Below are 25,136 nucleotides of genomic sequence, written 5' to 3' on the forward strand. Positions count from 1 at the left end.
TGTGATGGGTTGTCACGCCGTCCAGGATGTCCCTTACGCTCCCTATTACCCTTTGTAGGATACGTGGCATAGAAACTGGATGGATAGATGGATGGATGAATGAAAAGATGGATAATCATTGGCAAATTGCTGTGGTATAAGTAGAATAACACGTTTGCTATTCTTTACTCCCACTTATTCCAACTGCACAGTTGAATGTTCAGATTTGATTGGTTAGATTTGACATGCTATATACACTTGCTGGCCACTTTAATAAATACACCTGTACATCCAGTGAGCTGCAGTTCTGCCTGTTCCACAACACCCCAATTACTCTAAAAATCTATATTTAGCTCTCATTTTCTTGAGCATCTTATCTGACAGGAGTTGAACCCTGATATGGTCTTCTGCTATTGTTGCCCATCAGCTTCAAGGATGTTTTGTAACTTATCACCCTTACTGAGCTGTATCTGTATGATTTTGCATTGCATCACTGTCACATGACTGGAGAACATATAGAATAACTCCACAAATGAGCAGGTATTCTTATTCGCCTCTGCTATAAGCTCTTTGCTTGAGAGCAAGAAAAATAAAGGAAAATTCCGGCAAATGCAAAAGCCCTCAAGCAACCATGGTAACTGCTGTTACAGTTATTAATGTTAGTGGAAAAATTTGCCCGGGTGGTTAAGGGATATGACACCACAGTCATATTTAGTAAAATTGACTACCAAGCAGATCCCTTTTATAATATAAATGTGTTTTAATTTGCAATGCTTTTACCTGTTAGTAAAAATAGACTCACAGGAAACCAGTTCAACACACACAGCATGTATATTTATGCATGCTCATAAGAAAGTGTGAAAATGTCCATTCACCAATTCACATGCAGAACAATAAAAGAAACTACTAACCTACACCCATTGCGCAAATCTGCCTCCATCCGATCCTGCAGAATCTAATTAGAACAGAAATTCTGAAAGAAAGAAAAAAAAAACTTTACTATACAAATCACATAATCATCAACAACCATAAAATACAATTACCCCAGTCACAGGCAAGTACAATAAACTGGAACAGCCAGTGGAGCACAACCAACCCACCACTTCAACATAATTATAGGGCCTAGTGGGCCTCACGATCACACGATATATAACAGGAACCACAACCAAAATAAAGAATAAAATGAAATTACAGTACTTAATGGACCAATAACAAATTAAAAAAAAGAAAGTGTTAGAAAATAAAGATGCCAAGTGACCAAATTTATCTAAATAAACCCTAATACTTTTACAAAATGATTTTAACACAGGTATAATGTTCCAAATCTGGATTAACCATTAATAAATCTATATTTGGATAGAATTAATTTCAAGTGAAGTAAATACATACATCTATACATACATGAATTCCTGTCTGAATTAATTAATGTAATTCCTGTCTGAATTAACTAATGTAATTATTATACTTTATGATTATATGTACAGACTGTGTCTGGAATAATTATGCCATATTGTACCTGCTATAACAAGAGCAGTAAAAATGCCCCCAGGGTAATATTTGGTATATCCTGCCTGAATTAACATTGGTAAAGAATTTATTATATTCTGTACAATCACTGACACAGGCATTTCGCCTCGTACCTCCATGGTTGTGGATTCGATTCTGGTCTCTTTCCTGAGCTTCCATGTTCTCCCCGTGTTTTGGACGTTTCCTCCGGGTACTCTGGTTCCATGCCCTAGTTTAAAGACATTCTGTAGGCTGACTGGCATCTCTAAATTGTCTGTAGTGAGTACATGAGTGTGCGTGTGATGGGTTTTCACCCCATTCAGAGTGTCCTCCACCTTGTGCCCCAAGTCCCCTCCAGGCTCCACATTACTCTTTGTAGGATAAGCGGCACAGAAAATAGATATATTAATAGATGGATGGATGGATGGATGGATGGATAACCGCTGGTAAATTGCTGTGGTATAAGTGGAATAACACACAGTCAGAAGGTGTGCTTTATTTCGAAATAACCGTGCACGTGTTTTCTTCCTTTCTTTTTAAAGGCAAGTGCCTGATTTCAAGTAGATCTGGCACCCTCAGTAACCCTAAATTAACCATGGTAACTGGGGCCCATGGTTACCAATATTATTGCTAGTGGAAAGGGATAAAACACCACAATGCCATTAAGTTTAGTAAAACTGATCACAAGCAGCTATATATACTCCAGCTCATGTTTCCTGAAAGTCCTGGAGTTGTGTTGAACTGAACATCACCACAAAGTTCAGCAGTTCCAACAGTACATTATGATTACGCAAGCCTTCAGGTGCTGCAGTGTCAATTAATCTCAGTCTCACAGGACACTTTGCACTTCCTGTCCTTGTATATCCTGTAATAACCATTAAAACTATAATCTGGGACTTAACACAAGGCTTCAAATGATATCATAACATTCTTAATGAAACACATCCTAGTCCATCTGTTTAGGATTCTTCAATGGCATCCTAAATCTTTTATCTTATATTATTATCTGACACAGTGTTATTATTATATTTAATGTACATTAAAATTGTATTTACCTTGTATTGTTTAAGTAAAGGGGCAGCACAGTGGCTTAGTGGTTAGCACTGTTGCCTCAGAAGAAGGTCCTGGGTTTGAGTCCCGGGTTCGAACAGGCAGGGGCCATTCTGTGTGGAGTTTGCATGTTCTCCCTGTGCCTGTGTGGGTTTACTCTGGGTACTCCGGTTTCCTCCCACAGTCCAAAAACACATACATCAGGTTGATTGGTAATTCTAAATTGCCCATAGGAGTGAGTGTGAGTGTGTGTCTATATGTGTGGCCCTGCGATGGACTGGCAACCTGTCCAGGGTGTACCCCTGCCTTTTGCCCTATGTGTGCTGGGATAGGCTCCAGCAGACCCCCGTGACCCTAATTAGGAATAAGTGGGCATAGACAATGGATGTTTAGGTAAAAAACTCGCTATCTGCCCTATTCCACATACACTACATGAGCTCACATGTAGCTGTGATAGACACAGGAGAGAGAGCATTACCATCCCTCCCACCAATCCTGTCAGGCTGGCTAGAGAGCAAAAGGCATCATCAGGCTGTGGCATCTCAGTCTCCCAGTGACTATACATTACTTTACTGGAACTCTGTGTGTGTTCTGGAGGACATCCTGTGCTTTAAAAAAAAGAAAGAAAAGTTTTTGAAACTTTTGAAAGCGCTCTTCTGTGACGAACAAAATGCACAAATTGCAGACAGCAGCGTTTTGTTTTTTAAGCGTCCTTGTTTTGCCGGTCTTGCGTCACTTCCCATAGGATTGCATGTAAAATTTGTACTTGAGCCTTAGATAAAAATAGCGAGTGGGGAAAGAAGCTTAAAGTGCTGCTTTTGTATTAATTGTCTTAATGACACTGCATTTTCGGTTATGGTATTTAAAACATAACATAAATACACATTTGTGATTTCTGCTAGCTGTGACAGCGGTGCTTTAAGCCATACTTAAAGGCGTAGTTATTCAGTTTACTGATGAACCAGTGATTTTACTTCATGGATGCTGAATATTGTTCATGTAGATTGGTTTCTGTCAGTCACAGAGTAGCTACGCTGAACAGCCACACACACACACACACACACACACACACACACAGCTTTTCATTTGCAATACAGTCATGATTGCTCCATTACTCTCCCACCTGTTTGTGACACCAGTCATTATGTGAAGCCCATTTTCAGTTAAAACTGTGATATTAATGTGATTTAACTTTGGAAGTTTTCTCATTGAGAGAAACACACAAAAAAAAGCCTCCACGCTTTTTAAAAACAGAGAAAGGATGACACACTGTGTTTTAACATGTCGAGTGCTCGCATGATTCGATTTTGGGGCACTGGGTCGTAAAATGGATGCTTTCGTAAATGGAAATGAGAGTGAATGGCTCAGCATGCACGCTTGTGGTAGGAGTTGAAACGCTTATCTTTCATGACACTTCAATGTCGAATGCAGGTAATTCATTTTTAGTACCCGCATTTGGTTTTTACGGCTTTTAAGAATCGATTTTATTGCTTTTTGTGATCAGAACAGAAGGACGTGTCAAACTGTTGGATGGAGCAGGTAGGCGACTGTTCCGTATACCTGATATTGTGCTGTGTCATGTTAGGAGGTGAAGATGGATGCAGGTGCAACCTTAATTGTGCAAGGTGCAGAAGACTGCTCCAACTCGGAGTCAAAAACAAAACAGTAAAAATATACAGGCTATGACTAGACTTCTGGCAAACACAGCAAGAAGCACACTCGACATCAACGAGAGCTTGACATTAAGACGATGAGACTCGCTAACTGTAATATTGATCTCGGTAAAGTGCAGTTTGATTAGGGAGAAGCAACTAAATGTCACTTTAAAAATTCAGGTTTGTTTACAACTCATGTAGGGCTGAAATCTCAAATCACACAATGCATATTTACTTATTTATATTTATTTATATTATATTTTTATTTTTATTGATTTATTTAAGTTTTTTTTCTTTTCTTTTTTTTTATTTAAATTTTTTAAATTATTATTTTTTTTTATATATCCAAAATTCTGCAGTACTTCAGCTCTGTCCTTTGGCTCAGCTAAACAACTAAATATACATTTAAAAACAAACAAACGCACAGTATTTGGTTCGATTCCTGCATTCAAATGAATTCAGGGTTAAATCACTTCACTGCCATCCAATAAATCTAGAGTTAAGTCAGAAGCTGAGACCACCTCTCTCAGGATGAGCATGCCTGCTATGTTCTTACCTTGTTTGCAAAGAAACTAATCAAAATGAAGATAAAACCCCACCAGGTTTCTGTGCAAACAAATGAAATGTTGAATATGTGAAATCAACCCACTGTACATTTTATTGAACTTTTTCAAAAACTTTTATTTCCCTTCTCATGGGCTTAGAAGAGTGTCATAAACCCAAAACCCCAATTTCACTCTCCACTGCCCCTAGTGGTCCAGAGCACATCCAATGTCAGGGAAATGAAATGCTACATGCTTGTAAATGGTTTATTTCTTCTTCTATCTTGTGGGCTGATGTTGATTCTGCATATTCTGTAATGTCACACTTCTTGTTCTGAAATATATTGAAATAATCTATGAAATAATCTGTTTATGCTTGAATATAATCTGTTCATCTGATAATCCGAAAAATAATACATGACCTCAATCTGACGAAAGGAAAAAATGAAATCTGCATGAGCCAATCAGTAATTTCTTTCTAAATATTCAGTAATATTTAATATTAATATTAAAATCAGTTCAACTCTGACTTTCTGATTTCAAATGCTGAGTTTCAGCATTGAGCCATACAATGAATAACTTGACTAAAATTCAGATTTATTGACAGTTTATTTAGTTAATTGCAAATGACTATCGCCTTTAATCACATATAGGTTATTGTATTTTCCATGCTGTTCATGTGACTGAAATTACACAATGTTTTTCGTATTAGTCTTTCTATAAACACATGTAATTGCATCAGCCAAACAAACTTCTTAATTATTTTGCTTCAGGAGATTTCTATAATATTAAAATAATTTTTTAATTACAGAATTCTTTATAATATACTACTCTAGGATCAGTAACTATAGCAGAATGTAGCAACACTATTTCAATAATTTTAGCTTTCCTTATCACGCCGTAATGAAGACAGCACATTTCATCCTAATGTGTGTCATGACCCTGTGGGCTTGGCACTTCTTGGCCTGCTTCTTCTTCTCCTGACAAAGTATAATTAGCCTTTCAGTCAGCCCAGCGCTCGCACTTTATTACTGTGCCATGAATTTTGAGTTTCAATTACGCCTGGTCACAATTTATTTATTTATTTAAGCCAATAGCAAAAAGCAATCCATCTAATGTTTTTTTTTTTTTTTTAATTAGGATTTTTATACTTAAGCATATCATTTCTACATTTATACTAAACTTCAGCATAGTTTCATTCAGCTTTAATTTCCAGCAGAATTTGCAGAAGTTTTTTTTTTTTTGCTTGTTTTCTTTTTTGCAATGTGTATTGTACATTTATGGCATTTGGCAGATGCCATTATCCAGAGTGACTTACATTTTTATCTTATTTTATACACCCGAGCAATTAAGGTGCAGTGCAATTATTATTATTATTATGTTGAAAGGAATCTGTGCAAACAAAGTGAAGGGTCTTTCGTCTAAAGCTGTAGAAGGTCAAACCATTTGAAATGTACAGTACAGTGGAACCTCGGCATGCAAATTTCATTCATTCTGGAGGCGAGTTCTTAAGGTAAAAGTTTGTATTGCGAAAGGAATTTTCCCATTAGAAATAATGTAAATGTAGATAATCTGTTCCAGCCACCCAGACATATTACCAGTATTACCAATACGAAGCGTATATAAACTGTATGGCTGCTTACAAAGTACCTGACCCAAGCCAAGCATTCCATGTCAAGAGTCCTCAAAGGAACTCGTGCCACCAAGCTTGGGCTAAAAATAGAACAGACCATCCAATCTGTCAACAAAAAACACCCAAAAAATCATATAGCTTTCGAATGCATGCTGAAGACAACGTTGGTATCGTGGGGTGACTCTTTTCGAAAAATTCGTAAAATTCATAAATTCGCTTCAGTTGGCTTCGCTTGACATATACTCAATGTAGCCTGCGATTCGGTTCGTTTGTATGCCAAAAATGTTTCATATATCGATGCATATTTCTTGCAAAATTTCAATTCTTAAGGTGAAAATTTGTAAGGGAGGGCATTCGCATGCCAAGGTTCCACTGTATGTTTGCTTTTATGCTTTTAAGATTTATCAGTGGAAAAAAAAAAAAAATTTATAGGCCTACAGTGAAATGGCGAATGTACTATTTCATAAATTATTTTGCTGATAAATAGAAAGTTAATAAAAAAAAACTTGATTAAAATCTCTCCTGCATCAGTGAGGTCTGCAAGTCTGATCTGGCCACCCCTCAACCCCCTTCTTACCTCCATTCCCCCACTCCCGATTTTGCCCTCATCCTACCCTCTCACCACTTCCTGACCGCTGCCTGGTGTGTAGATGACAAGTTTGACTCAAAAGCCTGTATGCAGCTGACAAGTGAAGCAGAATCGAATCCTAAAACAGGTTTAAAAGTCTTGCTCAAAGACCCATGAGTGTCTGTCTGACAATCCAGCAATCTGAACTTTCGGTCACTGGGACAGAAGTAAGAAATGAAACACTGAGTCATCTCTTGTATGATGGTACAATAGAGAATCCAGTTAAAGTGGTAAATTGTACCATAGAACTGATTTGCTGATCATTAACAAGCATAGACTCTTAATGATGTATCTTCTGTTGTACACCTGGGGGAAGCCCATAGCAAAGTGAGGTAGCTGAGACTGCTGTTGCCTCTGGTTGGTGTACATAGTGCAGTGGGTTTTGCTTTGCTAACCTGCCAGTAAAGTCTAACATGTACCTGCCTTTCTCATCAGAGAGAGAAAAAATAAAAACGCTGGAAGGCCACAAGTGAGAGTAGTAGAGTACCCACCCTAAAGAGACAAAATACATGCCACACAAGTGACATTTCACTTGCTAGTGTGAACGTAAGGTTAGAATGTTACCATAGTAGAAAAGACAACAGAAAAGATTTTTTTTTGTCTGGATTTTGACATTGCCCGGATCAGTGGATGAAATACTCGGTAGACTCGCTGGTGGAATATGAAAGATTCGTTCGTCCATGCTCGTGTTCAAAGGGAATCGGTGGTTAGGCCATTTTTTATTCCATGTGGACTTTCCTTTGTGCTGTCATGCGTTGTATAGATTTTGTACCACAGGGCCATTCAGGCCTATTTCACTTTCTCGGGTTACAAACATCAAGCACATATTTACTTTGTCATGCTCCGTCTTGATACATAACATCGGCTGCACAGTGCGTTCCCATCTCGCTTTCATGCTGCTTTTGTTATCTCTGTGTAATAAGCTGTATATTAAAGTCTTATAAATGACAAGATTCTTATCGGGCGATAATTATCAATCGTTCTGACTAATTACACACAAAGAGATAACATTACTATTATTCTTATAACATTCAACTCTTGTAGTCGTGACACGAAAGCGGGGTTGATTTGTATGGAAATTGGACAACACTATGCAGAAATCTGAAATGTTGCTGCTTTTATAGATTAATAGGTATTATTAACGTGCCATTAAGATTCAAAGTTCTGAAAAAAATCACCACAAGGCTTTTAGGTCAAATGGATTGTTTTGGATATTCATCTCATTGCATGTGTGTGAAGGAGTTTCCTTCTCAAAGCGCAAATTACTGGGTGGAGATTAATATAATGAAGCACCTATTCTGATTTATGAAGATTTATTGTAATTACTGACTATTGGAAAGCTTTTAGCTACAGACATGGCGGCTGTAGTTATAGTTCAGAGAAAATGGAACCTGGTAATCAAAGTCAAATTGCAGATTTCTTATTCATGCGGTTTATGTTAAGGGTAAGGTCCGCTTGAATGATTTTATTTAACACGGTATTATTCTACCTAATTGTGTCATTTAATCATGTCATTTTATTTAGTATTTAATAAAACAGGTACTTCAGTGTTAATACACAATCAGTAACATTACCTTACTAATAAACGGACTTAAAATAAATAAATAATCAACACATGCAGTGCCTTATCAACAAACTTTAATTCACAATAACCAAAAATCCTGCTGAATGTTTGTAGCTCTTATTTGGCAAAATTTAATAGTAACGCTTAAGCTAATTTTAATATTTACACCCCCAAAATGTCAAGTTATCAGCTTTCACAGATGCATTAAATACTATGTCAAAATAGTAATCTGCACCATATGTAAGACTTCCTGTATACATGTATGAAGTTGGAGCTGGAGTTCATACAATTTTCCAACTATAAAACATCTGCTTCTTTAAGGAATATATGACGGTGACTTGTAATTTATCCAAACTCTAGGAAACCAATCTGGCAAGTGTTCACTCCACCATTATATTAAATATATGCACAGTTAAGTTTTGTTTCCTCCACGGCTAAAGTTTCTGCGATGAAAAATGGTTTTGCAAACAATAATCTCTCAAAGTAGATTGAACAAATTTCTCTCGCACTCTCTGCCTTTTTTTTTTTTTTGTAGTATAATTTTATAAAGTACAGTAGCAGTACTGTGAATATCTCCACAGAGTTCCATAAGTTTATCTTATATATAAAAAAAAAAAAAAAAAACTCTTATAAAAACTTCAGCCCCTGATCACATTTTCTTACTAAAAGCACTGCAGTGACTTCAGAGAATCTGCGGATAAAGCTTTGGTCCAATGGTGCAGGAGTTTTGAAAAGCAGCAAGGCCAGAACTACACTATATGAGAAAAAGTATGTGGACATCTGACCATCCCACCCATATGTGTTTGTTAAAGATTTCAAGATTTAGTCCCGCTATAACTTGCTGTTATAATAACCTTTAAACGTCCGAGAAAGTTTTCCACTAGATTTTAGATTGTGGATGTGGGGATTTGTGATCATTCAGCATTAGTGAAGTCATGTTGGATGAGGAGGTCTGGGTTGAAGTCTTCATGAAGCTCGCTTTATGCATTATCTTGCAGAAACCTCTGCTTCACTGAAGGGAAATCATAACGCTGTAGCATACAAATACGTTTTATATACTTCAAACTGTGATGTGGAGATCCACATATAGATATATCGGGCAGGTGTCCATAAATCATTGACCATATAGTGTAGCTTTGTGTGAGCTTTTTTTTTTTTCTCCCAAACCATGACACATCCTCAATTTGGACTGTGTGAGAATGAGAGGATGAGGGGCTGGTGTCTGAGTGCACACCTCTACTACGCTCACACTTTCATCTCCTGTACATCAAATACTAAGCCGACAGGTTGCTGTTGGACTACAAAACAGCTTGTTTCAAGCACACACGCTTGGCCATCTCCTTGACTTATATGCACACATTTGCAAGAACTGAATAGATTAACTCCACTGTGGCATTTAATACTAATTAAAAAAAAGATCATTTGTGAACGATGAAGTGCTGTAAAAGCTGAATGATCTATTGAAGAAGGAAATGGATTAATGCATATCTGTAGTTGACTCATCTCACAAGGGTGAATTTATAAAAAGAGCAATCGAGTAAATATTGATCTTCAATTGTAAGAAAAACCTAATGTCTAATTATCAAATCTATAGCATAGATACCAGAGACACAAATTAACATGTTAATTTACTCAAATAAATATAGATGGATTATTACCATTTCTTCAGACCAAGCATGAGAACATGGTTTTGTCTCTCACAAAAACAAGCACCAAAGTGAGTACCCTACTTGCCGTTTATCAATCCGGGAAAATGAGTGCAGAAGTGTAAATGCTGTTCTAGTGAACTAATATGATGTAATTGTGTCAAAGTACTTCTCTTTAGTAAGTGCATAGACCATGTTACAGATGCACCGATGGATGGATAGAGATTAACTTGAATAAAACTAGACTATTCTTTTAAGGCCATAGTATCAGAGAACAACCACGTCTTATTGCAATGTATTGATCAGAGCCAAGAAAAGATTCTCAGACTGGCTCGCAGAAATCTCCTAAAATGTCTAGTTACTCCATACATTGTTCAAACCTGATCAATATACAAAACAAAAATGTGAGCAATGATCTAAGAGTGAGAGCTATTCATTTTCATAACCGCATTTACTCTTTTGGCAGAAGCAACTGAGCAGATCAGATGAAGGTTAAGAGGGATACAACAGTAATAGCTTGGCAGAACCAGGATTCAATAGCCCTGAGTCGTAACCTCTGAATCAGTGCTCTCCCACGACAGCAAAATAATTAGACGGTGCAAGTGACTAGTCCATATTGACAAACTAGGGCTTGTAAGTTTATGACAAAATGTGGGATTAAACTGTACAGCAGGCTAAAAAGCAGAAGTCGGAGCACTCCAGTTTTAAAAAGGACGCTGGACTTTCTCACAAACCAAAGTCAATCTTCAAGCTAATTGAGATCATGTCTGAACCCACCATCTCCAGCACTAGAGCCTCATACCCAGGACACCCAGGGGAAGTTCATTCCACTAACTGAGTCCCAGAAATCCTGATGTTCGTCTTCCTTGTACCTTGATGCATAGGTTCTCAAACCTGTCCTGTTCTACCTTCTGTCCTGAACACTTACTGATTTCTCTGCCCCCAACACACTTGACTGACTTTCTCAGCTAATTAACATCCTTTCCTGAGTTGTACGTAAGTGTTGTAGAACATGGAAAACACTAAAATGTGTAGAACAGGGGTTTCTACAGGATCGAGGTTGTTCCTTGCAGCATGGTAGGATGAGTCAGTCCATTCTAGAGGCTTAAAGTGCAAAGAAGTAGTGCTATGGGTTTCAGAACTGCCTTCAGGTAGGTGTGGGGTTTCAGATAGGTTCAGGTAAGTTGGCTTTGTAGGGAAGCATCAGCATTTTAAATCTGGTGTGGGCAGCTACCGATAGCCTGTGGTTGGAACTCTGGGAGGTTGAAAACAAGTCATGTACTGGTGCTCTGGTGGAGATGAAATAGTTTACAAAGAGGAGGTGGACCTTGTTTTATTAAGGTGCTTGGAAAGCAACCTGCCAACAGCAATTCGAAGGAACTTACTGTTGACTTCAGAAAACAGAAAATAGAAGCTGTTCCACTTACCGTCTCTTCGGCTATATGCCCCTGGGCATTCAAATCTCTGAAGACCTCATATATGTGGATCACATATACGTACATCCATCCTGGTCAAGAAAGTCCAGCAACACCTACACTATCTCAGGAGGTTGAAAATGTCTAAACCATCACTAGGGATACACAAACAACTCTACAACTACATCCCCTGAATCATCAAACATGCTCAGAGTATCACTGAAGCACTGCTGACCTCTATTATCAGCGATCTACCTCCAGAGTTGTAAAAGAGGAGCATGCAGAATAGTCAAAGATCCTACCGACCTCAACCACAGTCTCACCTGCCTGCTTCCATCTGGAAATCGCTACAACATCCAAGTTTCGACAAGCAGACTATACAAAAGAGATCTCTCTTTAAAAAAAATCACAACATTTTGGTGCTCAGGAAGCCATTAAGAAGCATAATTACTACTTGGCCATTTTATTCTAAGTTCTTTGCGTGAATCTAATTGGTTAGAAGGTGATGATTTGATTCATTTACTATAACGGTAGTAAACCACGGCTTTTTATTAATCCGTCACGGTTGCTTTAGTAACAAGAAATTCTCAGTGTGGTAAACACAAATCCGTTTTTCTCACATCATGTGTAATGGTACGTATTATAGAGCATATTATTATCTGAAATATCCTCTCGTCTGATTCATGCAGTCTCAATGATTCACGAGTTTTAACACTAATTATAACCTTCACCACTGATCGATGACACGACGTGAGCTTTTTAACACAATTATAAGTAACATGGGTGTAGAAATATTGCTTAACTGCAGAGCAATTATACATACATTACTTGAGTAGTTCATTTATACTTCCATATGGTACTACATTCATTTTAATCAATCTAATTGGCAACATAATACAGGGGTTGACCCCACTCATTTCCCTTTATAATACAATTAATAGCATCTGCAGGAGAGCAAAAACCCAACAGCTGAAAGTGTGGGGATATTTAAATGTGTTCCTAAGCATAAACGACTGATGGCTAATAATTTTATAGCACAGAAGCAATGCTTAAAAAAATGGTTGTTCACCAATACACACAATTTATTTAACATTGTAGGTATTCAGATTCCACCTTTGTCACGTCTTAATCTACATGCAATGTCTCAGTTAATATAATTCACTGTTTCTCACTCATTACCGTTAATTTGTCGCTCTTGATAATACCCAGAGGTGAGCATTTCAACGGGGGAAAAAAAAGTCTTTCTGAGCTGTTCTTGACTGCAAAACCATCTCATTTCTTTCAGAAGATTTTAACATATTTTTGTCCTTGAGGCTCTGAGGTAATAACTGGTGTATCTAATGTAGTGCTGCATGCTGTAGGGCTATGTAAATAAAATATGGGCAAAATGCTGTTCACAATTCTTGCATTTATTTGGCGGTAACAAGGTGAATTGTTCTTGTTTATCTTCTTCTTTTTCCTGAAGTTAATAAGACAATAACAAGAAAAATATTGTTACTGATACTTGAGACTCCGTCCATAAACGTTACCATATCAACAGTTATACGTTAAAAAAAAATACACTGTTTATTACTGTATTATTAAATGAACCGTCTGCCTTACAAATCGCTGTCTTCTTTTTTCGGCTTTTCCCTTCAGGGGTCTCCACAGCGAATCATCTCTCTCCACCTATCCCTATCTTCTGCATCCTCAACACTTACACCCACTAGCTTCATATCCTCATTTATTACATCCATATACCTCCTCTTTGGCCTTCCTCTTTTCCTCCATTCTCCTACCAATATACTCACTCTCCCTCCTCTGAACATGTCCAAAATCTGGCCTCCCTAACTTTGTCCCCCAAATGTCCAACATGACCTGATGTACTCATTCCTAATCCTGTCCAACCTTGTCACGCCCAAAGAGAACCTTAACATCTTCAGCGCTGCCTCCTGTCCCTTCCTCACTGACACTGTCTCTAAACCATACAGCATGGCCGGTCTCACCACTGTTTTGTACCATGGCCGGTCTCACCACTGTCTTGTACTTACAAATCCCTGTCAATAAGTTGAAACAATAAATATATAATAAGCACATTAATATTAATATGAACACATGATTTGAATTGACAGTTACTGTTGTCTGAGCTACATCTTCTGACCAATCAGAATTGAGAATATAAGAATTTGTGGTCTAGCCACAAATCGGATGTCTTGCCTTTGTAAATGTTTATATATAGCTTTATGTGAGTTGTCAGGAAGGGCTTAATCTTGTTAAAAAATAAATAATTAAAATACACAACCCAGTCGGTTATTATGGTGTCATAATGTAAATTTGAAATTATTTATCACTTTAAAACCTTTGTCCAAATTAGTCTATGTCACTGATGAATGTCGTTTTTATGATCATATTGTATTATATTCATATTGTATTATGTAAATTGTGATTAAGCGAATATGTAGGGTTCATGTAGCTGTTTTTATATGTATTTTAAGTAAAGTGTTACTAAATAAAGGGTCAATATTTGCAGTTACCCCTTGCAAGGTTATATTGATCTGTGACAACAGGATAAAATTAGGTGCAGCTACTTTACATCGACTTGACTTAAGCTCGCCGTTCCACTCTGCAGGAGAAACTTCAGTTATGAAGACACAATTAACCCAGATTCCTTGAGCTTCTCAAAGGTCTAGGCTATGACTTCCCTCCTTTGTCAGCTAAAGACCAACATTGTGTTCTACTCTCAAGAGAAAGATTAGATTCATGATGGTGACTCAGTAACAAACATTCTTCATTGACAATGACATAATAGCAGGTTTGTTTATTAGAATAGAATCCATTTGCATTTTATCTCTATAGATTTAGCTCGATCCGAGGCACGTGTAGGTTTAGATTAACCAGGAAGCACTGCACATGGAAGTCGAACCGTGTTGAGCTTTTATCCCTAAGTGTGGGGCTTTTCGTGTTCGTAGGAGGCCATTGAAATGGTGCCTTGGGGAGCTGAGAACTAAGCTGGGAGAAATAAACCTCTTTTCTGTGGCACAGGAAGCAAAAGGAAACAAAAGCGTTGTTGGCAAGAGGAAGATGCAGAGGGAAGGATACATGTGATTAAGCCTGCCAAACATGGTTTGTGGGATTTTAGTTAGCATTTCGAATTCTACTTTAAATGCCATTTTTGATGCAGTTACACAATGGGGCGGTCCATATCCCCGATCTAAAAATGAAATGAAATAAGCACAGACATGAGACATACATTTTTATAAAAAGTAAGAGCTAAGAAGGTAAGTTGTGAGGTGCCACCATGCTAGCTTCTTAGTTATAATTCTTTGTTATCATTTTTTTTTATAATAATCTGTAAACATTCCTCCTAAAGCTTGGAATAAATAAGTCTCTGTTATGATCATGTTGACTAGTCACAATCCCATGTAGTGTACTGCACAACCTTTAGATTTAGCAATGTATTTTATAGAGCAATTTTATATATATAATAATGTTGATAATGTTTATTGTTTATTTAGGTAAAGTGAGGTGTAATAGAACTGGCAAGAAATGCAACAGAAATACATTCGCCCTGTTATCAGGAGACTGAACCCTGACTGTGCCATAACCATATTGTCCCACCCCCAACACTCATGGACTATGTGTATGTGAGTTCATGTATGAAGAAGAGGGCTGATTGTGCTTTCCTCTGAGTGAATTATGATGTGATGTAACAGTTTGAAAAGACAGTGGAGGGGTTTGAAGTGTCTGAGAGGAACCATGTGTTCCAGCTGGTAGCTATCATATGATAACTGACTGGTGAGGGATTGACATGCGATAAAATTGGAGGAGGAATGGAAGAAAAAGATTGTAAAGCCACATTACGATGGGAAACAAATGAGTGGTGTTTATAGTTTTTTCCAAAAGCGATTTGAAAGATACACCAAGGAATCATTTATAACACATTATTAGAGATTTATAAGGTATTATTTGATAAGCATAATTATTATGATTGTGGGTTTCATTAAAAGATTTATGTTAGGCGCTAAACTAAATATGCTATCAAATGTTTGTAAGATTTCAAGATCTCAGAAAGTTACGAGTCTTCGGATCTTAGTCTCAAGGTGACGAAAATGAAAACAAAAGCGAAATCGGAGCTTTACGAAAGGAGTTGCGGTTTTCAGCCGTACTACACACCGGGAAACAGTCTTGAATACAAATGGGACTTAAAATAGCAAGAATTGATAAGCAGGAAGCAGCAAGGTGACACACTCGGCTTTATTTTTGTTCATTTCCCAATTGGCTTTAATTGGCAAGTGAGTGAAATTTAGTTCATAGCACACTTCATTCTCACTCTCTCTTTATTTCCTTTTTTTTATATGATTTTCTCGCATTGCCTTTCAAGGCTGAGCTTAGATTGAGTGTGCTCTGACAAATTTAATTCCCCACAGGTCTCAAGCACCAATAAAATAGAAGCTGGCCACTCCACATTTACATTCAGATGAGGTGCCACTGATTCGCGGCATCAACGCTTTAGTATTCAACCTGATGTAAAATTTATTGCTCGTCCTCTCAGTAGATCAAATGCGTGTGTAGATGCATGGAGTGCTCCCTCTTTATTGTTTGCCAGCCATATCAATGGGGGCTGAGTTGGCCTCTGCAGGGGCTAGCAGGCTCTATCCTTTTTGGTAAGTTTGGTTGGAATGCTCATACGGCTCGGTCAACTCCCAGCACATTAGCGGATCAACACTGCTAGCGTGAGTGCGAAATACATAAATATACTACACTCATTGACCTGAATGTAAATAGACTGTTTCGAGAAGCTGTATAAAATGTATTAGCATCACCCATTTGCTGGATTATTACAACCCACGGTTCATCTAAACAACATGGTTTCTTGGTTTTATGAGCGCAATACAGATGGCAACTTCACCCTGGGGTTCGCATCGTCTTCATATGTCAGCCAACGTTCTAGCTTTGCTGACAGAGAAGTGCTATTATGCTAAATGAAACATACAGAAACGTCCAATTCAATGCATATGATCTATCATATAGAATATATTGTAGTGCTCATCATTTTAATCTAAGGATTCATTTGTAAAATTGTATAACCAGGACTGGTTGTATTGACAGTTTTGGAAGCACTTTTGTGTTAAATGCTGTAAAAGCAGACAGCATATTTTAGATCACGTACTGAAGCTATTACAGGCTTGTTTTATTGTCTGACAATATTACACTTTGGACATACCTGTGGTTATAGAAGTGGCATATTAGTAATAATTGGATATTTGGAATAGCATTAAGCAGGAAGAAGGTGCACTAGAGTTTGCTTAGAGGAGTCAGCTAATATGTTCACTAGACTGTAAAGCAGACGGATAAGAAAGCAGGCAAAAAGTATTTTAATCTGATAATATGTCATACTGTACTCATGCTGTATAAGACTATACTGGGGATTTTTTTATTTTTTTTGCTTTAATGGAACAATATCACATTGGTATCAATTTGTATGAAGTGCAGAGGTAAGGTTCCACCCGGGTGCTGGAATGAACTTTCCCTAGACATTTGAACAGCTGAGTCACGTCTGCCTTCAGCCTTCATGGCATCTATAGACTTACTTCTTCCTGAAGTACTTAAATTAGAACTCCAAAACATGTGTGGTTAAGGGTTTGGGTTGTTAATGAGACGATCAGCTGGTTTTCAAACACCGCCACCACCAAGCTGCCACTGTTGGGCTCCTGAGCAAGTCCCATAACCCTCTCTGGTCCAAGGGGGCTGTATTATTGCTAACCCTGTGTTATGACCCCAACTTTTAAAGTTATGACATGCATTACTGTGCTGTAATGTATATGTGACAATAATAAAGGCTTCTTCTTCAGTATGAAGATGTATTTACTGAAAGAGACTTCAAAAGGTGGCTGTGGATAAGGACATCTACCAAATTCCGTAAATGGTACAAAGTTTACATACATCTAGGATAAATACATGCTCTCTTTGTTATTCATAACTCTGTGGGTGGTCACTAGACTTTGGTGTCACCAGGCCACCAGACAGATCAGCAATTCTCTGGTCAGATAAAAGCCAAAATGAAATTGTTTTACCATACTGATTAGTGCTAGATATGGAGAGCACAGGCTGAGGCTTTTAATACAAAGAACACTATTTTAAGTGTGAAGCATGGGGGTGGTAGCATCATGGTCTCTGGGGTGTCCAAGACCCTGGCTGAGTCCATCCAAGTAGGACCCTTTAGATGGTTATGAGCTTCCCCTCAGTTCCAGTAGTAAGGACTTTAAGATCTTATTTCATTCTTTTCACCAGCCTAACCACATGAGTACATTTCCACATTGTCTTTATTTTTAACCTGTTCATTCAAGTGCAGCTGTTGTTTTTCAGGATTTACTACTAAAATACCCCTACAATAGTGATTCTCCGGAGTCACCTACTTTACTGCATTTAAAGTATTGAAATAAATAAGGATTAGACTGGTCAAGAAAAAAAGAAGAAGAAGAAGTAGTAGTCACACAACCCCTAGAGTGTACAATGATGTATTACACACATAATAAGATTACATGGCCTTTTTTTATTCTCCTGGCCTACTTGGGCAAAAAAAAAAAAAATCCTTAAAACGATTCCATTTAGCAGACACTTTGAGACTTACACACGCACCATGAAGAAATGATGTGAAGTCTTTTGAGTTGTCAGTGCACAGTAGGAGAGCGGAGATAGCGTCTGAAAAGCAGAGGATTTGACGACGGCTTTTCAGGCTTTCAGAAAATGAATAAACTTCAGCGGTCAAGGCACAACAAAGAGGTCTGTTAACAAATGCCAGTTCTACACATTGTAACATGATTGCCATGACACGACTGCCTTGACACCATTTTTAGTCACATCACATTATCCTTTCATTACAGGCATTTAATTACAAGCTTTTGCCAAAAGTATTCAACATTTCCTGTTCCTGTTTGGATTAAATGTCATGAATCTGTAAAAACAAAAACCCCATAATATGAAAATATGGGGGAAATCGGTATAGATTGCAGAAAATATTGCCAAGCAAAAACACACACACACACGAGAAAAATGTGATTGCATAAATATTCACCCCCCATTGCTATAAAACCCTTAAACTACATATGATGCCACCAGTTGCCATCAAACATCATATAATTAGTTGAGTCCATTTGTGTGCATTTTAGTAAAAAGGGTCCTGTGTGCACAAAATCTCCTTCCCACTAGTCCCTTAATTACATATCATATGCCCCAATTTCCCCCTCATTCACATCTAATTTACATGAAATGCTGCCTTATTTATGCAGGTGCTGTGGCGGTGAGCCAGTAAAAGGAAAGCATTTAGCGTGTTATTATTTGTCCAAGATTCTAGGGTTAGAATGGAGTAAATTGTGCAGGATAAAATAAATCTCAGTGAAGTACCGCAAATAAAAATATTCTGCAAACGTTCAGTGAACACAGCTGAAGCATATTAAGATGGCCTAGTACATCTGACTTTTAAAACTCTTTGTTTTTATTGAAATTAATTGCCTCATATAGGCATATTGTGCATTCATATAAGTTGTAATTTGTTTTTAACATTTAAACACTTGAATAGGTCAGAGCAGATTGCATTGAATGCACATTTAATTAAAGCTTTATTTGTACATATTGGTGTGTGCCACGTTTCCAGCCTGAAATAAATGAAAAATAATTAACAAAAATAAGAGTAATAAATTCACGTCTTGTAAGTTTTCAGGGAGAATTATGTAATAAGAGAGGTATAAAAATGATAAGTAAGTATAACTGATGAAACTAAAAATGCCTTGAGACGTAGAACACTGAGATCAATAACAACTGAACAGCTAAATAAATAAATAAATAAATAAATAATAAAAGCACACCACACACATTAATATTTGATTGTCAAAAGATTTTAACTTGTTAGGATGCCCTTGATAGTGGTTGTCCTTGGGCTAATCAGCATAGCAAATAACTAAAGACATCATAAAGTCAAATTAATTAATACATTAATTAAGAGTCGCCTTGCTGTGAACAGGAACACAGCTTCAACTAAAGCTTCTGAGGTTAGGTTTAGCATTAGATCTAGGTACAGGCATAGCAATATATAAACATAACAGATGTACATTAAAAAATAAGGCTTGGAATTATTGTCATTTATCATCCAGGGACCAGAAAAAGTGAATATATTTTTTAGACGTCGTACTTTGAACACTGTGTGCTGTGCTACAAATAGGCATTAAAAAAAAAAAAAAAAGATGAGCAATTTTCACTATAAAAAATACCATTGCACTTTTTAAGACAGTACATAAATATTCTAGCTTTTTATTCCTATTGTTTTTCTGATGCTCTGCCACTATACCATAAACTACAGATCATACCTTACAACTTGGAAAAAGAATACCTAATCCCAGACAGCTGATAAATAATCATTAGGTTTTATTATTATTTCACAAATGTAAACAAACTAGTTGTATATTTTAAACTACCTGAACATGGTCAGTTTCTATCCCTTGAGCTTCTTATCCCTTGTTTCAGGATCCCAGTCCCGTGTCTAAACTTTCCGTGTCTGAATTCTTATTCGTGTTTGTATTTGCATCTGTTTGGAGCACATTATCAGTCCATTGTGAATAATTCATATCTCATTACACCTTTATTTTACAAGGATCCTAAATTTATTGGCTTGACATTAAGAAATCATAACTTATGCATGGAAGCATAGTGTATAAAATCCTAATATGCCCGGAATTAAAATATTAATCATAGCAATGTTTAATGGCAATAAGGGGAACAGGAGTTTTAGAGATGGGATGAAAGACACTGAGGTAAAAGTTCATGCTTTTAAAGAAAAAAAAAAAAAATCTCCAACAGGAAGGGCCATGTATTTTTCAACACCGGTGTTCATGCCCGCTGTGTATGCTGCATAATGCCAAAGGTTGTCTAAGCAGAAGAGGGAAACCACCATATGCACTGCTTCTTATATCCCCCCCCATGGTACTACAACATATTTTCAGCCTCTGACTCTGCCAAATCGATCCCACACAAAAACCATAGGAATTTGATTCTAAGATTTCAAACATTTTTGGTGGTTTGACAAAAAAAATAAAATAAAATAAATGAATTCCTTATGAAGGAATAAAAGAAGCTTTTATTTCTGACCCTTAAGTCCCTTAATGATTCCTGAGTTGGCTTCTAATATGATTCATGAGTTGGCTAATTTCAATTCTTAAAAATTGCAAACTGAGCTTGTGTTGCTTCTGCTTGCACAGTTTGTTCATTGCAGCCAGCCCACTCAGGCAGAAGAAGCTGATGGGAAGGATGCCCAGGTTCTGTCTCTTCCCTCTTTTCTCACCAATCTGCTCGCTTTTCACTCCAGCCCTTAGTGTGAATCCCAGAAGTCGAGCACCCTTGAAGTCTTTGGTCTGCTTGGCACTCCTACACTATGGATGCCATTGAGAATCGCACCGAATGCAAAATGTATTTATGTAGAGCAAACTCATTCTGTAGGCACAGAGAACAGATTGTAGGGCCTCTCCATGGTAATCCAGCTCAGTCCTGGCTGACGTCACTGGTGGGAGGTTCCACACTTTCAAAAAAAAAAAAAAAAAAGGAGTTCTATGCAGAACACTGGGGCTACTTGGCCAATAGAAACCCATTAAAAAAAAAAAAAGAGCAATGAACGTTTTGGATTTTTTTTTTTTGAAATATTACATTTTTAGAAAAAATCAAACAGTTTATTAAATTTGTGAAATAATTAAAATTGAAAGAGAGATAAACCTAAATTAGAAATAAGAGTTTAGGATTTTTTTTTTTAATACAAACATGTAGTTTTTGTTTAAATAAATTTATACTTTAAATTTGCTGAAATTTTATGAATTGAATTATTATTTTTTAACAATAATAATAATAATAATAATAATAATAATAATAATAATAATAATAATAATAAAGAATATATAGATAGAATAATAGTTAAAAATCCATAAATTATTCTAAAAATAACCAATTAACCAGGATTCAAAAGCCCCACTGGGTTCTTTTCAATGACCCCTCTATATACGTAAAGAACCATTTTGAGGTTCCCTATATCAAACAAGTCATAAAATCATTTTAGGTTATATATAGAACTGTTCCTTTTTAGAGTGCCAGTTAAGACAAGTGTATTTTTAGTTTTAGTTGGGGTGGTGGTATCTCAGGGGTTAAGAAATTGATTGGAAACTGTGGGTTGAAATCCCAGCACCACCAAGCTGTCACTGCTGAGCTGAGCAAGGCCTTTAACCATCAGCTGTATAAAAGAAACTAATGTAAGTCATGCTAGATAAGGACATCTGCCAAATGCCATAAATATAAATGTAAATTGATAAAAAATTTCTGGACATATGTCTGGTATAGAACCTGTCATTGATTTTGCACATGATAAGCAATCCCTGTAGAGATAGGACTGACTTTACAATATATGCATGGCTGTGCCACAAGGAATCTTTATTATAAGTTTACACTTTGTTGTATGGTGCATGTAATGCTTGTTCATTAGTAGGTCTAACCTTATCTCCACCCCTCACCCTCCAACCGCCAACCTGCAACCCCCTCCTAAAAATCACTTCTCTGACTCTTTAATTCCTGAGAGGAAATTTGGAAAATAATAACCTGGGGTTATTTCTACAGACTTTATTTGATATAATGGATTAGGACCAGATTAGGAGTTCAATAATAATAATTGCATTACCCCACCCATGTAAAACTAATCCAATTCAGATAGGGCATAAATCCACCATATTTAATGGATTTCTCAGCCAGTCCATTAAATATGCTTGTTGAGCATGGCATTATATTTACGTCCTGTTTGCTGTTGTTATAATAACCTCCACTTTTCTCCATTCAGCCACAAGATCATTAGTGGGGTCAGGTACTGATATCTGGTGAGAAGTTCTAGAGGCAGTTGGCATTCCAATTTGTTCCAAAGGTGTTCAATGGGGTTGAGGTCAAGATTCGAGTTCTTCCACTCCAACCTTGGCAAAGTATGACTTAACAAATGTCCTTGCTTTTTGCTCAGCAGCATTGTTATGCTGGAAAATGTTTGGGCTTTTGACTTCCGGGAAATTGCATTGTAGTCAGTTCTCTGCTTTCAGATTTGTGGTAACAGTTTGAGCCGAAATTGGGGATCAGGAAAGCATTTTATCCCAAATGATTAAGAACAGAATAACACATGTAAGTCATGTTGCTGTGGCTCAGATCCAACTTATTAAGGGTCTTTATTTTTATAAAGATGATGATAAACAGTGTTTAATTAACAGTTAAAAGGAAAAAAACCCTAATAAACACAAGGGTCAGTACTTTATTACCACTGAGGCAATTAGTGTATTAATTAATGCTGAAGTTCAAGATTTCAAGTGTTAAATAATGGGTCAGGTATAAAAAAAATCCTCTTCAAAATCTATCTATCTATCTATCTATCTATCTATCTATCTATCTATCTATCTATCTATCTATAAATAACAGTTAGTTATGGTCTACTAATGCTTATATTTAGTGCACTAGGACATTTCACAGTGTCTCTCACTCCACTCGTTTGTGTTTGCAACATGATTCCACTTCCTACTTCAAAAAATACATCAAGTATTAGCAACAACATCAGAGACATGGCAAACGATACTTTCCAGGAATAGAAATTTTGCCTTAAGAAATGAAAGCTCGTCCACTGCAGCTGAAAAGGAAGAAGGGAACCCGATTTTACCGTAAGCAGCTTTAACGTTAATGTAGAAATCAATGTTAGGTAGCTAGCCAGCAAGCTCATTGAATGAAATAGTGAAATAGCGGGATGTGTTTTCACTAGTGGAGCAAAAATAAACATAACGCTTGGCTATATTGTGTCTGAAATGCTACTTTCTCTATATTTAATGAATTACTAGCATATTAGATTTTGTATAAAAGCAGTATCGCATGAGCAAGTGTGCAAGTCATGCAAGTGGGGATGTGGTAGCTTAGTGGTTAAGGTGTTGGACTTACTGAGCAGAAGGTTGTGACTTTGAATCCAGGACCACCAAGCTGCCACTGCTGGACCCCTGAGCAAGCCTCTCAACTCTTAATTGCTCAGTTGTATAAAATGCAATAAACTATAAGTTGTGCTAGATAAGACCATCTGCCAAATTCCAGAAATTAAATTCTACCGAATATTCGATATAACCTGTGAATTGCAGCTGTGCCGATATTCAGTATAACTGCACTGTTGCTCATGTGATATTAAAACTTAAAAGTAAAAACTTGTCATATAGACAGTGACAGCGATCTGACTTGACTTGACTAATAGTATCATGTGAACTAAATGAATGCTTGGAATTCACAAAGTTTAAATTTCTCAGTGATATAAGGACCATGATGAGACAAATAAGAGCCTTATTTACTGCAGAACTGCAGGACTTCTATGGATTTTAATGCTTACTACAATGCATGGGGACAGGACCAGCTGTCACTCCCTTTTATTGGCAAGCAAGTGTTCCATGCACACAGAGAAGAGAGTGCAAGGCTGGCACCAAACTGTCCTCATATCTAAATGCGGCCTTTATTTAGTTCCTTATTATTTTACAGGAAAATACAGCAGCTATATTAATCAAACAGGTGGAAAAAAAAAAAAAAAAGTGGTGACAATAAAGTGTTTTTTTCCCCCCTTTTCTCATAGCCTGTGCATTAGAGTGGGTAGATAGTCACATTAATGCAAGATTTATTTATTTTTTTCACTTTTGCTATTGTGGTATGTTAATATAACAGGCCTTTATGGAATTACACGAAGCAGACAATCATTCCTGAGAGGCTGCAGTGAAAATAAGGCTCTTCTTCTGCATTAGTAATGAAGCAAACCTAGTCAGATTTATTCATAGCACATGTTACTGACTTGTCATCGGCAATATATTCTATACTCGTTTCGTAACCTGCATCTGTCCTGACAACCTTTAGAGCAGGCAAACAAACAATTCGACTTCGTTGAAATAACCCTACAGTCCTGCGGGACTCTAACGGTGGTAGTCCTGTGCGCTAAAAGATTTGGCTCAGTTCGCTCTGCTTTTGCTGTTTTTCGATACACATCCTTGGGAAGCTGCTAGACATTTCACTCTCACCGAGGAATGGAGAAGACGAGTGAAACCTATTCTCTCACCCTCTGCGTGGCTCTCCCCGAGAGGCAGCGCTCCATTTTAGCCTGGCTTTATGGCGTGATTTGCCTCTCTAGAATTAATCACTGGAAAATGTACTATTGTGGATATTGTGTGGGGTGTTATCACTGTTGAACATGGCTGCTGGCTGCTTGCTTTGAGACACATCACGGCACAGTGGAGGAAAAGGAGCTGAATAAGTCAAGGGTTTTATTTGGGTTTTGTGTACAGTGTCTGAGTGTGGCAGAGGATGTACTTAACAACATAATTGTACATTTGAATAAGCCTGGAACATCCAGCAAGGTAAACAGCAGCATTTAGGGAATGTAGCGTTTAGCCTGAGCAATATTTACACTCCTTCTAAGTGTGAAACACCTTTTGTTTGTTTTCATGTTTCTGAAAAGATGTCGAA

The 25,136-nt window shown here is 37.2% G+C and overlaps 1 protein-coding gene across 2 annotated transcripts in view; it reads left to right on the forward strand.

Annotated features, from left to right (window-relative positions):
* The window catches only part of LOC131342929 (metabotropic glutamate receptor 7), a 217,914-nt gene that overhangs the window by 27,343 nt on the left and 165,435 nt on the right, over positions 1 to 25,136 (forward strand). The gene's annotated exons all lie outside the window — the stretch shown is intronic.

Source organism: Hemibagrus wyckioides, linkage group LG21 (assembly GCF_019097595.1).
Source record: "Hemibagrus wyckioides isolate EC202008001 linkage group LG21, SWU_Hwy_1.0, whole genome shotgun sequence".
Classification (NCBI taxonomy): Eukaryota; Metazoa; Chordata; class Actinopteri; order Siluriformes; family Bagridae; genus Hemibagrus; species Hemibagrus wyckioides.